The 15,540-nt window shown below is 38.2% G+C and overlaps 1 protein-coding gene across 5 annotated transcripts in view; it reads right to left on the bottom strand.

Moving 5' to 3' along the window:
* Positions 1 to 15,540, bottom strand: part of Xrcc4 (X-ray repair cross complementing 4) — a 203,300-nt gene that overhangs the window by 2,083 nt on the left and 185,677 nt on the right. The window contains exon 8 of one of the 5 annotated variants that reach the window (XR_001229116.1): positions 3,627 to 3,742. The exons of the other annotated variants lie outside the window; for them this stretch is intronic. The gene's annotated coding sequence lies outside the window, so the exon portion shown is untranslated. The remainder of the gene's footprint in view (positions 1 to 3,626; positions 3,743 to 15,540) is intronic. 5 annotated transcript variants of the gene reach the window in all.

The following is a 15,540-nucleotide window of genomic DNA, read 5'->3' as shown; positions in this document are numbered from 1 at the left end:
TTAGGACATGTGGGTGTGAATTATGGTATGACTAGGCTAGTCAGTCCATCCAATAGGACTTCAGTTTTCTTTCCATAAAACGGAGGTGGCATGAGCCTTAATAGTGATGTGAAGATTAAACTAGGTGACGAAAATGAAAATATTTGTAAATTCCCACAAGACACACAGAAGCTGTTATTACAAGTGGCTAAATATTGAATAAAGTATTAAGATTTGGTAGTGGCAGAATAAAGGAATAACCAACTGAAATCCAGAAATATGGGCTAAGTATTATTATTTTAAAATCCCTGCACCTATATTCAGTTGCACAGATTATTAAAATTGAATTCACTGCCCAGTCCTCTTTGGTCTCTTGACTATGCCCAATTAACCATGACTGGCTACTCCCAATCAGGGATGGGTCTTCATTATGCTAAGTAAGTCAAAGGCAGATAACCTGATTATGCCCAGATACTAGGCATTAATACAGAGTCAAGGTGACAATTACAACTCCTGGGAATTAACAGGAAACACAGATGTAACTATCATAGCACATAAACAAGTACCTAGAATGTACTTCATAAGAGAAAAAAGATACTATATAAATAGCAACATATCCTTTATACATTTTCACACTTATACACAAACATACACATGTAGAAACACATATATGCTTTCACACAAAAACACATATACATGCACATGAATGCATACACACACATCTTTTTCTCTGGTCTGAAATGTATTAGTTGCGTTTAGCTCTCTTGAGCAAAAAGAGGACTGAATTATGTCAATCAGGAAGCCAGATGTGGAAAGGCCTCTGTAATATTGTTCACTGTACACACCTAGAAAACAGAGGTCTATCAATTCTGTTTTAAAATATCAGCAGAAGAAAAAAGGATTACTCTGAAGGGACGAAACACAAAGACGGAGATTCCTGGTGCTACATGTATAACTGCTGTTTGTGGAAAGCCTGGAGCTGAAGAAACTGAGTTGACCTTTGTTAGGATTGTGAGCCATGACAGTGCAGTCAGGGTAGCACGTGACAGAAACACACAATTCTCAGGTCTCATATCAAAGTGAGTCAACAGAGACAGTTAAAACTCTGTCCACAGCAAAGAAACGTTCATCTCTTTCACAAGTGACAAATATTTCAGAGATGTTTTGTAAATTTATAGAAAACAGAAAGAACTAAGATGCATTTTTCTGTTCTATATTTTTACTATTTAGGAGTCAGGTAGATTTCAGATAGTTAGATGATGGTTCCACAGGGGGAATTCAGAAGCCAGGATCAGGAGATCTTTATCTGGGATCAACTAAATCCTATGTACACATTAAAACCATTGTGAAACTTCTTTCACAATTAACAATATCTGTAATAATATCAAGGCTTGCAGAGGATGTCAAACAACTAGATAAAATATTGTTGGTAAGATATCCAACATTTGAAATTACTACAGAAAACAACTGGCCAATATCTGTCAAAGATAAGGAAATCTTTCTACCTGTGGCTCAGAAATTCACCACTAGGCAGATACTCAGGACATACATACATACATACATACATACATACATACATACATACATACATACATATGATCATAGAGGTGTTTATTAGTAGTGAAAAACTGAAAACTATATACATGTCTCTCAACATGGAAATGGCATATTACTGAATATCTACATAGCAATACACACAATTTTCACAGAGTAGAATACTATATAGTTATACACATAAGTTTTGTATAGTAGAATACTATACAGGTATACACATGCACAAATCTCAAATGAAGTATCAAGCAACAGATCCAAGCATGAAAGCCATACTACTGCATGGCTCTACCTAAAAGTCAACATCACAAAACTAAGCAATAGTGATCTTTGAACAGTGATATATGTGTGAATGTGTCATGTGCACACACATGTGTGCATACAGGATATATCTGTGTACCTATGGATGTTTATTACATCTGCTTTTCCATGAGATGTCAATTCTGGCTATTTTCAGCTCCTCCATGACAATCTTTTCAGCTCCTCTAGACCTTGTAGCTTTGGCTGTGGTGGAGATATTTATAGAGAAGAACAGGAGATGCAGTGCTAGTTTTGAGAGCTTGGTTTGAAACACCAGCTGGTCATCTAATTGGAGGGAGAGTGAGATGGGGGAGGGGATACATAGCAACAAAACCCAGGGAAGGCATCTTCAGAGGAGGGCAGACATACCTCATCAACAGTCACTACAGTAAAAGGTGATAGGGAAGAGCTATCCAGAGGTGGGCTTGTTAAATAGAAAATGCATTGTGGACAATAAATGATGGAGGAGTTACTTTCATTTAATAAAGAAACTGCCTTGGCCCATTTGAAAATGGAGAGAGAAAGAAGCCGAGTCAGTCAGTTGCCATGATTCTCCCACTCCAGACAGACGTAAGTTAAGATCATTCCTGATAAGCCAGCTCGTGGTGCTACACAGAATATTAGAAATGGGTTAGATCAATGTGTAAGAGCTAGCCAATAAGAGGTTAAAACTAATGGGCCAACCAGTGTTTAAAAGAATACAGTTTCCGTGTAATTATTTCAGGTAAAGCTAGCCGGGTGGTGGAAAGCAGCCCACAGCCCTTATTACTACAAATAAAGATTAAAATGGAAGAGACAGGGAAAGGAGAAAAGGAAGTAGAGGAGTGACTCAAGATAGCACCAACAGCTTGAGTGGCTGCCACTTTCACCAACTCTGGCTCCCACTACAATGTTGACTGCGGAAGCTTACATTTTAGGTAAATTATTTCACTCATTATTAATTATCTGAAGCTGAGAAGAATAATCTGGAAGGACACTGTTAAGCTTAAGATTTATCATAGAAGGGCAGGCAGTGTTTTTTCTCAGGAAGGAAAAAGTATTAAACTCCCAGATCACAGCCGTCACACATTAAAGTGCTGAACCACCACCACCCAGCCACCTCAGAAGGACAGCTGGAAGCAACTGTTCTGCTTATGTAAAGAAAAAAATGCCTACACAGTTAAACTTTGTTTTATTCTCTCTTCCCCCTGGAGTTTGAATGGTGGAACATGAGTAACTGCCTATAAGAACATATACCACACACACACAAATACATAAAATACAACTTGAAAAAGCCAATACTGACAAGAATTGCTGGGGCATGACAATAATACTAGTGCATGGGAAGTTGAGGCAGTAGGAGCACAAGTTTGAGGTGAACCTGGGCTAGCTTACAGGTTACATATCAAAAAGCAAAACAAAAAGAAGCTAATTATCTAATGGTTTGACTTTAGGATTCATCAGTTCAAGTTTTCATGAGAAAAATCCCACAAAAACCAAAGGGAGGGGCAGAAAGAGAACCCCCCCCAACAAGACACCAACAACAAAACTAAATCAAACAATAAGATCCCTGCCAAGATCAAGCAGGCAGACCACTATCACACTGATTTTAACACAGCTCCTATCATGCATTCTACAAGAACACTGATGAGCTATTAAGCTCAACTCTATGACTACCATTTAAATAAGATATTTAAATGATGAACTTAAAGATTTGATATTACCAATGTCACTAGTTTATTTTTAATATGGAATTAGTACATAGAGATATATTGGGTGTTAGGATGGGAAGAGTGGCTGACTGATTTCATGCTGACCTTATAAAATCCAAGGCTTCTCCGAAACAAATTAACAGACCGAAGCCTCCATGACCCAGTAAAAGCAGAGGCTCACGCTGTCTGGAATTCACAAGTCTAGACGTCATTTCATTGGCCTGAGAAAGTGAAAGAAGAGAAACAGACTCTCCTGGCAACTCAAGTAGCAAGCAAGAGAAACTATTCATTAGTTTCAATTAAATCATAGATAACTTCTAATACAAACAACCCTACTGTTTAAACATGAGCAAGAAGAGCACAGAAATGCCCTTTGAAATATGTGACACTGAATAAAACAAGAAAAAAGAGTAACAAAAGTAGTTCTATTTAACCCTATAATGCACTTAATGATGCGTAGACATTGCAAAAGGATAATTCTAAATATTTCATGTAGAGTGTTTCAAGTAAAGTTTGAAAATAAGACTATTGGGGAGCAGTGAGATGGCTCAGCATGCAAAAGCTGTTGCCACAGAGGAATGATGACCCACGCTGGAGCCCTAGAACCCATCATAAAGGTAGATGGAGAGGACCAACTCCACAAAGCTGTCCTCTGAGCTCTGCATAGAATTCAGTACTAACACCAACCATTAGCTAAGTAGGGCCACAATCCCTAAGGAGGGAGGCACTTATACAGAAATTCCATAACCATAAATTGAACACTTGCTAAATGTCTGCGGATAAACAAACTGTTGTGGCAACCAAGCGCATTCTCAGTGGACCAGTTTACACAAGCTTTTCAAGCCCGTTTTGCACAGCGTCAGCTTCACGCTGTGTATTCACTGGGTGGAACTGGCACAGGGATGTTTGCTACTGCTGCTCAGTGGACTCCATGGGAAACCTTCTGGGGAGGCCATGCTGTATTTTACCTGGCACCACATTTGGCACACAAATGTTCCAGCGTTTGCATGTATTAACAATGACAAATGAGTAAATCAATGAGGTAGACAGGATGGAGGAGAAGACTAAGCAAAGTCTCCCAGTCCATGCAGCGGTGAACGTGGGAGGAGGCAGCCAGGCAACAAAGCCAGGGCGTTAGCCTACACTTTCCCCACTCCAAGGTAAACAGCACCTAGGCCACACTTGTTAGTGTGTTTCCTCCAGGGGACACTCTTGTTCTCGGGAGGCCAGCATGAATGTGGAGATGGCGGGTCTCAAAAAGTGGGATGCTCTCTAAAAAGGAAGGAGACATTTAGTGCAAATGTCAGGAAACTATTTTCTTTCACTAACTCCTATAATTATTTCATGACAAGAATCTATAACAGAAGGCATAAAATTTCTCCTGTAATAATATCTTTAAATAAAGTACAGAATAGTGTATGTAGAAAACCAAATTATATGTGTATATAAATGCATGAATTAATATGCTTCTGTGTCTAGAACAGGTCTGGAACATTCTGTGGCCAGAGATAGTAGATGTTTTATTTGGAAACAGGGATAACTTATACTAGATAGTCTCCTTAACTGCCAGTTGTATATACGTATATATACACACACATACACAAAATTATATTTTAAAAAGTGTTTTAAGAAAACAAAAAGAAATCTTGTACACCATGGTTTCCAAATGAGTCTGATTTTTTTAAATTTATTTCTGCCTTCTCCCAGCCTCCCATTTCCCTTCCCCTCCTCCAACTCCTCTCCCCTCCCCCCTCCTCTCCCTTCCCCCCTCCTCTCCCCCTCCCTCTCCAGTCCGAAGAGCAGTCAGGGTTCCCTGCCCTGTGGAAAGTCCAAGGTCCTCCCCCCTCCATCCAGGTCTAGGAAGATGAACATCCAAACTGGCTAGGCTCCCACAAAGCCAGAAAATGAAGTAGGATCAAAACCCAGTGCCATTGTCCTTGGCTTATCATCAGCCCTCATTGTTCAGAGAGTCCGGTTTTATCCCATGCTTTTTCAGTCCCAGTCCAGCTGGCCTTGGTGAGCTCCCAATAGATCAGCCCCATTGTCTCAGTGGGTGGGTGCACCCCTCACGGTCCTGACTTCCTTGCTCATATTCTCCGTCCTTCTGCTCCTCATTGGGACCTTGGGAGCTCAGTCCGGTGCTCCAGTGTAGGTCTCTGTCTCTATCTCCATCCATCGCCAATGAGTCTGGTGTTGGGTGCTCTTTTTCTCACAATCTCATCCATTAACATTCCATGAAACCAGCATTTTCTGAACAGTCAACATTAATTTGCTTCCCTGAGAATACAATCTCTTGACTTGGACTCCAGAATTTACTAGTTTAGTGAAATAAAATGGAAATATAGAAAATGAGCTCCAGGCTAGAAAAGTCTAGTGCTAGAGCAGTAGAAACCACATAATCAGATGGTCTTCTGAGCCATGTAAGGCAGTGATTTCTCATGGATCTAGGACCAAGGATGGCTTCCCCCTGGTATGGAAGCTGCTGCTTTAATTCCCGTGGCTGATGCTACAATTCACATAATGTGGCACCTTAGTTAGAAGCTTGGGTTAAAATCAAGGTGTTGGCTGGATGGTGCTCTCCTTTGGAGGAGATGATGAAGAAGAAACTCCTACACTTTTCAGCTTTCTGAATTCTCCCACTTCCATCACTGGTAGCAAGACACATTCTTACATCGCCATTGCTTTCTAATTCTTTCTTTCTTTCTTTCTTTCTTTCTTTCTTTCTTTCTTTCTTTCTTTCTTTCTTTCTTTCTTTTCTTTCTTTTTTCTTTTCTTTTTCTTTTTTCTTTTTTTGAGACAGGTTTCTCTGTAGCTTTGGAACCTGTCCTGGCACTTGGCATTAGCTCTGTAGACCAGGCTGGCCTCAAACTCACAGAGATCTGCCTGCCCCTGCCTCCCAAGTGCTGGGATTAAAGGCTTGTGCAACCACTGCTCGCCACATCACCAACCACTTTCATGCTGAGAGGTTTCATTTTCTCTCTCTTACCCCTCCTGATCCTACCTCTTAGTGATTAACCTGGACCACCCTGCATAATCTAATATTACGTTTGTGCTATTATATAGCCAGCTTATTTGCAACCTCAATTCTTGCTTTCACACAGTCAAACACATTTTCAGAGTTCAGGGGTTACAAATGCAATCATTCTGGAGTAGAGTATTTTTCTGCCATTATTCCATTGTTCATTTTGTTAGGGCTCAATTGTTGCTTTAACCTACCAAGGTACATAAATTTCAGGAAAACTGATTAGAACAGGTGACATAAGAATAATCTATGTAAAGTCTAGAGGTGAAAAAGCCCTTGGACTGGCTGAAAAAGACATCTGACATATCGGGGAGTGCTGGAGGGGAGAGGCAGGGAAGGGAGGAGAGAAAAATGTAGAGCTCAATAAAAATCAGTTAAAAATATTAAAAAGAGAGAGATGACCCAAAAATTGTAAAAGAAAATACATGTTGGGTCTTCATTAGAGATTATTGGAACTAGAATCATTGACACAGGCTGGCCAGAATTGTTTTTATTTTAAATTATGAGTGTACACAGTGACTTTTCTAAGTAGTTCTGGAGTTTATATATTTATATGCTGAAGGTTCACATTAGTATTTTCAGTTCCATTTTATTGGCATGTTTGAAAGAGGCAAGTGGTGGTTAAATGAATGGTCTTTCAATCCTGTGGCTGTGGTCTCAACAGGAAATGCTGGAAAATTTCTAGGCACAAACATCCTAAGAACCCAACCAACAAAAGACTCTAGAATACTGAATTTTTTTCTTTCTTTGAGTCATTAAGTTATTGTTCTTTATTACTGTTAAAGCTTTTGGAGTGTCAGTGAACATAAATGTCTTCTATTTGCCTACTGAAAAACAAGTCAAGCATAAAATAAAATCTGCTGCATATATCATATTCTTCTCAAGAGGTGGGGGATACCAGCTCAGTCTCTCAATAATCGATCAAGAGAACCAACTAGCAAAAATTAAAATAGTCAATCAAAAAAAAATACAACACTTATTTGAAATTATGAAATTCACATGCATATTTACTCCACAAAACCTGGACACCCATGGGTATTTACTCATGGGAAATATTCACCTGAGTTTTCTGGTCTGATCATAATTACCTTTGTATTAACTTTGAAATATATATGTATATATATATATATATATATATATACACATATATATATACATAAATCTCCCCAAATATTATTCTATAAAAAACTTAATTCTTTTAAGTGACCATCTAAAGTATACTTTTTGTTTTTTCATAACATAAGGTTTGTTTGTCATTACAAAAGAAAAAGGGTGTTTGATATTTCCTATTATACTCCTGAACACTTATCTACAGATGGACAATTTGTAACTAAGTAACCTCAAAGAACTATTGTAATAGCTGGATTTTCTCTACAGCAGGAAGTACAAATTCATTCTGGAAGATTTATTTTTTATATGTAAATGATTTTTATCTCAAGTAATGTTTTTTAAGGTTTGTTTAAAAATCAAGATGTTTAAACATAAAGCAAAGAAAACCAGCCTACAAACCACAATCCCAGAGAGAACTTAGACAACAATGAGGACACTAAGAGAGACTTACATGGATCTAATCTACTTATGTAGAAAAAGACAAGATCACCTGAGTAAATTGGGAGCATGGGGACCCTGGGGAGGGTTGAATGGGGGGAAGAGAAAGGCAGGCAGGGGATCAGAGAAAAATATAGAGAGCTCAATAAAACAAAATCAATAAAAAATCAATATGTATTTGTCAAAAACTTCTTGGCCTATGATAAAGACAAATTATTAGAAAGTAGTAACCATAAGAACTTAACTAATAATCAGCCCAACCCATGAGAATGTGTTTCTCATACATTCCATGCTTCAGCATTTTTAAGTCTCAGCTATCTTGTGAGCCCTTGACACAAAAGATTAAAGCCAAATCTTGCATCCTTGAAAATTTTACTACTGAACTCAGCAAAAAAATACTTAAAAAGCTAATATATGATGATGGTGACATAGGTATGAAGTATTGATTTTTAGGGTTTAAAATCTATGTAAGCCTAAAATATTCTGTTAAGAACATATCTTTCCAGGCTGGAGAGATGGCTCAGTGGTTAAGAGCATTGCCTGCTCTTCCAAAGGTCCTGAGTTCAATTCCCAGCAACCACATGGTGGCAAACAACCATCTGTAATGAAATCTGATGCCCTCTTCTAACCTGCAGGCATACACACAGACAGAATATTGTATACATAATAAATAAATATTTAAAAAAGAGAACATATCTTTCCTTAGAGAAGGCCCATCCATATATGTATGTATGTACATATGTATGTTGTACGTATGTATACATAATACAAAACACTACATGAGTAATCTACAGGAAAGTTACCCATGACCACAGAAGAAACACTTTGCTGTTGTTGGTGATTCAAAGCAATTGCTATTCATAACAAAATAAAATTTTTGTCACTTTAAGCTATTTTAAACCAAAACAGAGTTAATTGATAATACTCAGTCCACTGAGTATTAATAGGAAATTTTGATATTTGTTCTAAATCCATTTTATATACTAACATATTAATAGGTCCTTCTATTCCAGAAAATCTCAATGCAAATATGCAAAATTTCAGTGAGAGCTAATAAGCCATTTCTACCTTTGCATATCTCTCCTGGGTACAACATTCTATTACTGTATGCTCAGGATGGAAGAGAACACTGTGGCTTTCAGGTTCTATCTAACGTGCTGACCTTTCTGTGTTACATCTTACCTTGCTTTATTTTCTGTTCAGTCACACATATCTTTTATAGTGAAATAGTAATCTAGGATTTGACACAAATAAATAAATACTATATTTTCTATCATTTTAAGAAGACTAGAACGTCAAGCACAGAATTTCTAGATCCAATCTGAAGCACATCCATTTTTTCTGGTTGGTAGCTAGTACAACTGTAACAAATACTTCAGAAAATTCAAAGGAATTAATGATTATACTTTATGCCTTCACCTTCTGATATTTTAATGTATATCCTTAAAAACTTATACATATATATAAAATTCTTTTTTATTATGATACTATAAAATTCCTTATAGTACTTTCTCTTAATAATTTATTGGAGACAACCTTTTAGAAAATGGCAGTTCTGTACAACTACTTTTAATAACCTCATAATATTCTAAGTATCCTATAAACAAAATTGATTCTTCTTTTAAATTAACTTTTTCTCTTTTTTTGTTTATTTTTTTAGTTGTTGAAAAAAAAATTCTGCCTCCTCCCCATTTCCTATTTCCCTCCCCCTCCTCCCACACATTGCTCCCTTCCCCCCTCCCCCTCCCCCTCCCCCTCACTCCAGTCCCCCTCCGTCTCGAGAATTTATTGGTATGTATGTAGTACAAGTGTGTGTAAGTACATGCGTGTGTTCCAAGGCACATATGTGACTATCAGAGGACATCTTTCAGGAGCCATGGGTTCCAGGAGTGTAACTTGGGTCATCAGCCCTTTAACATACTGATCTGCCTTTATGCCTCCAAAGTGACTCCTGATTAATAGTAAAAAAATACAAACAATTTAAATACTAATATAAATAACGCTTCAATTAACACCAACTATACTAATTTTAGGTAATGTTGCTATGACTAAAGTCTATCTCTAACTAGAAAAGTTGAATGTAAATGCTTTCCTAAGACTTCTTACTCCTAGAATGCTACAGAAGAAGTAGAGCTTATGAAAGAAAGTACCATATATATTTTTTCAACTGAAATTCAATTATTTTTAACATGGTTCTATTTTGATATGATTATCATAGAACAATGTGAGCTGCACAAAATTGTAAAGAATAGGAACAAATACTACAATAACATCACATAAACCTAAAAAGGAGGAACAAAGCCCGGGGGAGTGGAAACAGTATATAGTCAACTGCTGCTTATTACTAACATAGAGGATGGTTAAAACAGTCTTTCAGTTTCTCTTTGAAGACTACTAGTTTTTCCCACCATGTCTCTAAATTCACAGTCACAACAATGTTCTGTAGATTCTATAAGCACCACTCCAGAATGACGACAGCTTTATTCATTTTTAAAATTTTATTTTTGGGATAAAAAATCTGTGGGCCTTGAACTCACTATGTACTGGAGGATGACTCTGAGTTTCTGGCTCACTGCCCACACCTCTCTACAGGTGTGTACCATCATACTTGGCTTTGTGGTGCTGGAGTTCAAACCCGAGACTTTGGGCATTCTACTACGTGGCCAATTGATCCAGATCCCCATGTAACTTTTATTTATTTATTTTTCTGAAAAACAGATTAGCCTGTCTTTCCTGTTATTGATGGTGTTAATTATCTATTTATACTTGTATGGAGGCAAATTTTCTTCCTTACACATAAAATGAAAGGTTATTATTTATTTTGAAATAAGATACATAGGTTTACTTCCATAGCTTGTGTCTACAGGCTTCTGACTTGTACATGAAGAGATGAACTAAAACCAAAATGCAACCTATTCTTTGTATTTATCATAGTGCTCAAATATTTATCATAAATTTAAATAGGTATGATAATTTGACATCACTCAGGGAACAGGTATAACTGAAATAATTCACACAATAGAAATTATTTACAACCTTTCTCTGTGTAAATGAAGAAAAGCTGTACATGCCTGTGTACAACTGAAGCTTCCTCCCACTGTTTCCTTTGTGGTTGGCTGGTTTGGTTGTCTTATTTCATGCAGTACTTCAAATATTATGGAAAGGCAATGTAAAGTATTTAGTATTCTTACGTCATGCTCCTTACATAACCAATAACTTCATGTTCTTACATCTCTATTTTCCAGGTGAAAATAAAACCATAGACACAAGAGTTGTCCACCAAGGCCTTACAACTTGCAAGTGGCCGAGTCAGTGGTTGACTCCATGGCCTGCCATTCCCCTCAGGATCTTAATCATTGCTTCTTTCCTGGCTTTCCTCTTTTCTTCAACCTTTGTTCCTGTTATTATACATTCAAATTCTATCTAAGAAATATCAGCTAAAACTATTACATCCTTCATTTACACATACAATCTATACTACAGAACTATTTTAACATATTGCAAACTTATCTTACTGAAAACAACATGGCCATGTGTTATCTTGCTAACTATAATGTATGAAATTCAAACCAGGACAATTTATATGGCTAGTGCATCTTTAATGCAAAAGGTGCTTATGGCCACATTATAAATGCTATTTTTAAAAGTCATTAACATACCCATCTTGACTGACAAATACTCAGCAAACATTCAAGGGAGAATTATGCATTACTGGATGTTGTCTGCATAATATAAAGCTGACATGGTCACTGCCTTCTTTGAGCCTACAATCCAAAACAGATGTCATGCTATGAATGAATACCAAAAGATCAAGGTGCTTTCACTGCATCTGCTCAGTGATAGAAAAACATTTGATGAAATGTTTACATTATATTTCAGTATAGAGCAAATTTTGTGTTGTGTGTGAATGCATGTATAAGAATAAATTTTCCATTCAAAAATTGCTAAGGCACAAATTTTATAAAGGCAACATTTTGTCTCTCTAAGAAATCAAGACTTCACATCTGTGCATCTAGGACTTTATGAGAAGAATATAGTTGTCAATCACCATGGAACAACCACTGTACACATGTGTACCAGATGCGTGCATGTAAAATAATCCAGCGTGTTTCACAGATGAATCATTGAAAACATAATTACACACCAGTCCTACTTTATTAGCAACAGGTCGACATGACAAAGCCATATGGTATAATCCACCCAGAAGTCACAGAGAATTTAAAACTGGCTACTTAGAGATGTTCAAGCAGTAACTCTGCTTGTGCTGTTCTGCTTTGTTATATTTGTAACGAGGTAAGTGATGATTGTGTTTTCAATAAGATATCTTTGAGGTAGGCATGTGTTGCCATCTCTTATTAGCAAAAGTTATACCAATAAATTTACAATATATTACCTTATTTTGAGAAAAATGAAAAGTTAGTGACCACAAACTCTCACCTATATAATGACAATTAATACAAAAATTCATTATTTGGTATCAATTATTACAGATATTTTATTTCTTATATAGTTTAAACATTGTCTATATATAATACACATAATTTACCTACAATAAATAGATATATGTTGACTTAGTGAAGATGAACAAACACGAGTAAACCTTGTCAGGAAATGTTCATACTTTATAACATCAGCCCCTAGAGCAGCAACAACTACTCTGTGTTTAATAAATCTCTTTGGCTATTTACATAAGCAGTTTGCTTCCTTCATTTGTTAGAGAACCATGTGACAAAAATATTTCTTCAGTGGAAAAGTCTTTTAAGAGTTTAATTTTCTGTCTCAAAGAGATTATTTAAAGCAAAGAAAAGCACCACACCAAAAGACTCTACACTCCCTCTCTTCCCTCCAGCCCTCTCATGGTGCCCTGCTTTCAAGCTGACAATTTCTTTTCCTCTGATTGTATTTGTTACATATATACATATATGCATGCATGAATATTTATAAGTATGACATACTGTGCCTGTTTTTGTTGTTTGTGTATATAATGTTTTAAGGCTGGTTACTATTGGACACAGAAATCAAAGGATTGTTTGGAGCCCAGACCTAACCAATGGATAGCCCTACATCATAACTCTTACATCTATGCCATAGGTAACACAATAGAAGAGAGGGTGATAACAATATAAGAGCTAGAATACTAGGAAGTCTTCTGTGAAGCAGTCTCTGCTAGAAATGGCTGCACAGACTGACCAGACTGTACCAATAGCAATAGACATGTTAACCAAATCTTTTCCTATGGAGCATTTTATTTGGAAACTATACCTGGATGTTACACTGCATCAAAAAGGTTATGAGAAATGCTGTCATAAACTCACACTTCAGTGTTAAGAATTAAGAGACATTTCTAAAAGTCTCAATCTTTGAAATGTGGAAGATAGCCCTAAACTGAATTCTACTACTTCATCTCTGTGCTGTGTGTGAGTGTGTGTACATACATGCATAGCATATATGTGAACATGTTGGCGTATGGTGTGGGACAATTGTCTGTATTCTGTCAATTATATTTTAAATAAACATTGATTGATCAGTAGTCAGGCAGGAAGTATAGGCGGGACAACCAGACAGGAAGTAGAGGTGGGTCAATGAGAACAGGAGAATTCTAGGAAGAAGGAAGTTTCTTGGGCAGTCCTGGCCCAGCCATAATAGAAGCAAGATATAACTGCCTTGCTGAAAAAGGTACCGAGCCATGTGGCTACCACAGACAAGAATAATGGGCTAATATAAGTTGTAAGAGTTAATAAGAAGCCTGAGCTAATGGGCCAATCAGTTTATAACTAATGTAGACCTCTGTGTGATTTCTTTGGGACTTAATGACTGTGGAAACCAGGCAGGACAGAAAACCCAGTCAACAGGTGTACATGTCTTTCAGGCTGTCCTGGAACTCACTTTGTAGACCAGACTGACCTGGAACTCACAAAAATCTGCCTTGCTCTGCCTCCTCAGTGCTGAGATTAGTGGCATATGTCACAACACAAGTTTCACTTTATCTTTTAAGATAGCGTTTTTCAGTGAGTCCAGACCTCTTTGGTTAATCCAACCAGCCAGCATGCTCTTGAGCCTTTCTTCTTCTTTCTGCCCTCAGTTCCCTGCATTAGAGATGCATATGACTATCTGTTCTTTTATTTTTAAAAACTATTGTTTGAGGATATTAGTTTAAAATATGCACTTTTCTTTCTCTCCTTTTCTCTAGGTTTAACGTATTTTAATAGTAACAAAATCATGGCAACAGCAACATGGGAGTAACCAACAACTTTCCAATTGGACTCAAGGCCTATTCCACAAGAAGAAACTCAGAGCTGTGGTGTGGCCTGCTGAGGTACAGTCAATCCTTTAGTCCCTTCATGTTCACTTGCAAGTGTTCACTGCCATGAGTCACTGGTTTGGTTCGAGGCCTCTGGCTTCTGCTATACCATCAATAGTGGGTTTTCACTGGTGCTCCTCTTGGAGATCCTGCTGTCCTGTGCAGTGGGGATCCTCAGGTTTTGAATCTGCAGTTTCATCCCCTTCACGTGTTCCAACAGTTCACAGAAGGTGTATGTGTCAACTCCTAGCCCAGGTTCTGGGTCTGGGTTGTAGTTGGGTTGATCAGACCACCAGCTTTTCCTCACTATCACCATCTGGGTGAGCTCTCCAGCACTTCTTAGGCCAGCCTACCCAATGCAACCTGTAGCGAGGAGCACGGGCAGTTCTCCTGCTCTTAGGCCTTTGGTCTGGCTCACCAATACTCACACCACCAGGGCCACCTGCACTGTCCTGTCCAGGCAAAGTGCAGGACCCTCTTTCTAGAATGCTAGTGTGCTGTCCAAGTGAGGTACATGCCTATGATGAGGGGTCATGTTTTCTGACTGTGGGGGACCAGCTCTACTGCTGCAGTATTCAGTGACGGGTAGGGCTAGCAATCCCAGGGCCAGTGACGGGCAGGGTCAGCCCAGCACCGCTCTTGGATTTCAACATGCTTGTTTTTTTTTTTTTTTTTTTTAGTTTTTCGAGACAGGGTTTCTCTGTGGTTTTGGAGCCTGAGCCTGTCCCAGAACTAGCTCTTGTAGATCAGGCTGGTCTCAAACTCACAGAGATCCGCCTGCCTCTGCCTCCCAAGTGCTGGGATTAAAGGCGTGCACCACCACCGCTTGGCTTAACATGCTTGGTTCTTATGACCCTCATGGTAACATGAGTCATGAACATCAAAACAGACCCCAGTTGCAGCAGGACCACAGGTCCAGACATGGCCCTTGGAAGCAACCAAGGACCAGACATCACCATGGCCCTGATGGCAGCACAGGCCACTCAGATCAGTATGGTCCAGCAGCATGGCCCAAGGAAACTAACATAGTTTCAGGTGGCTGACCAGATCCTGTGCACCTACACAGCCCTTGGCAATAACACAGGCCACAGACATCAACCCAGACCCTGGCCACTGTAGAGCCACAGATCCAGATATGGCATTTGGAG

The sequence above is a fragment of the Microtus ochrogaster genome, chromosome 19 (genome assembly GCF_000317375.1).
Source record: "Microtus ochrogaster isolate Prairie Vole_2 chromosome 19, MicOch1.0, whole genome shotgun sequence".
Taxonomy (NCBI): Eukaryota; Metazoa; Chordata; class Mammalia; order Rodentia; family Cricetidae; genus Microtus; species Microtus ochrogaster.
This window is presented reverse-complemented; position numbering and strand designations above follow the sequence as displayed.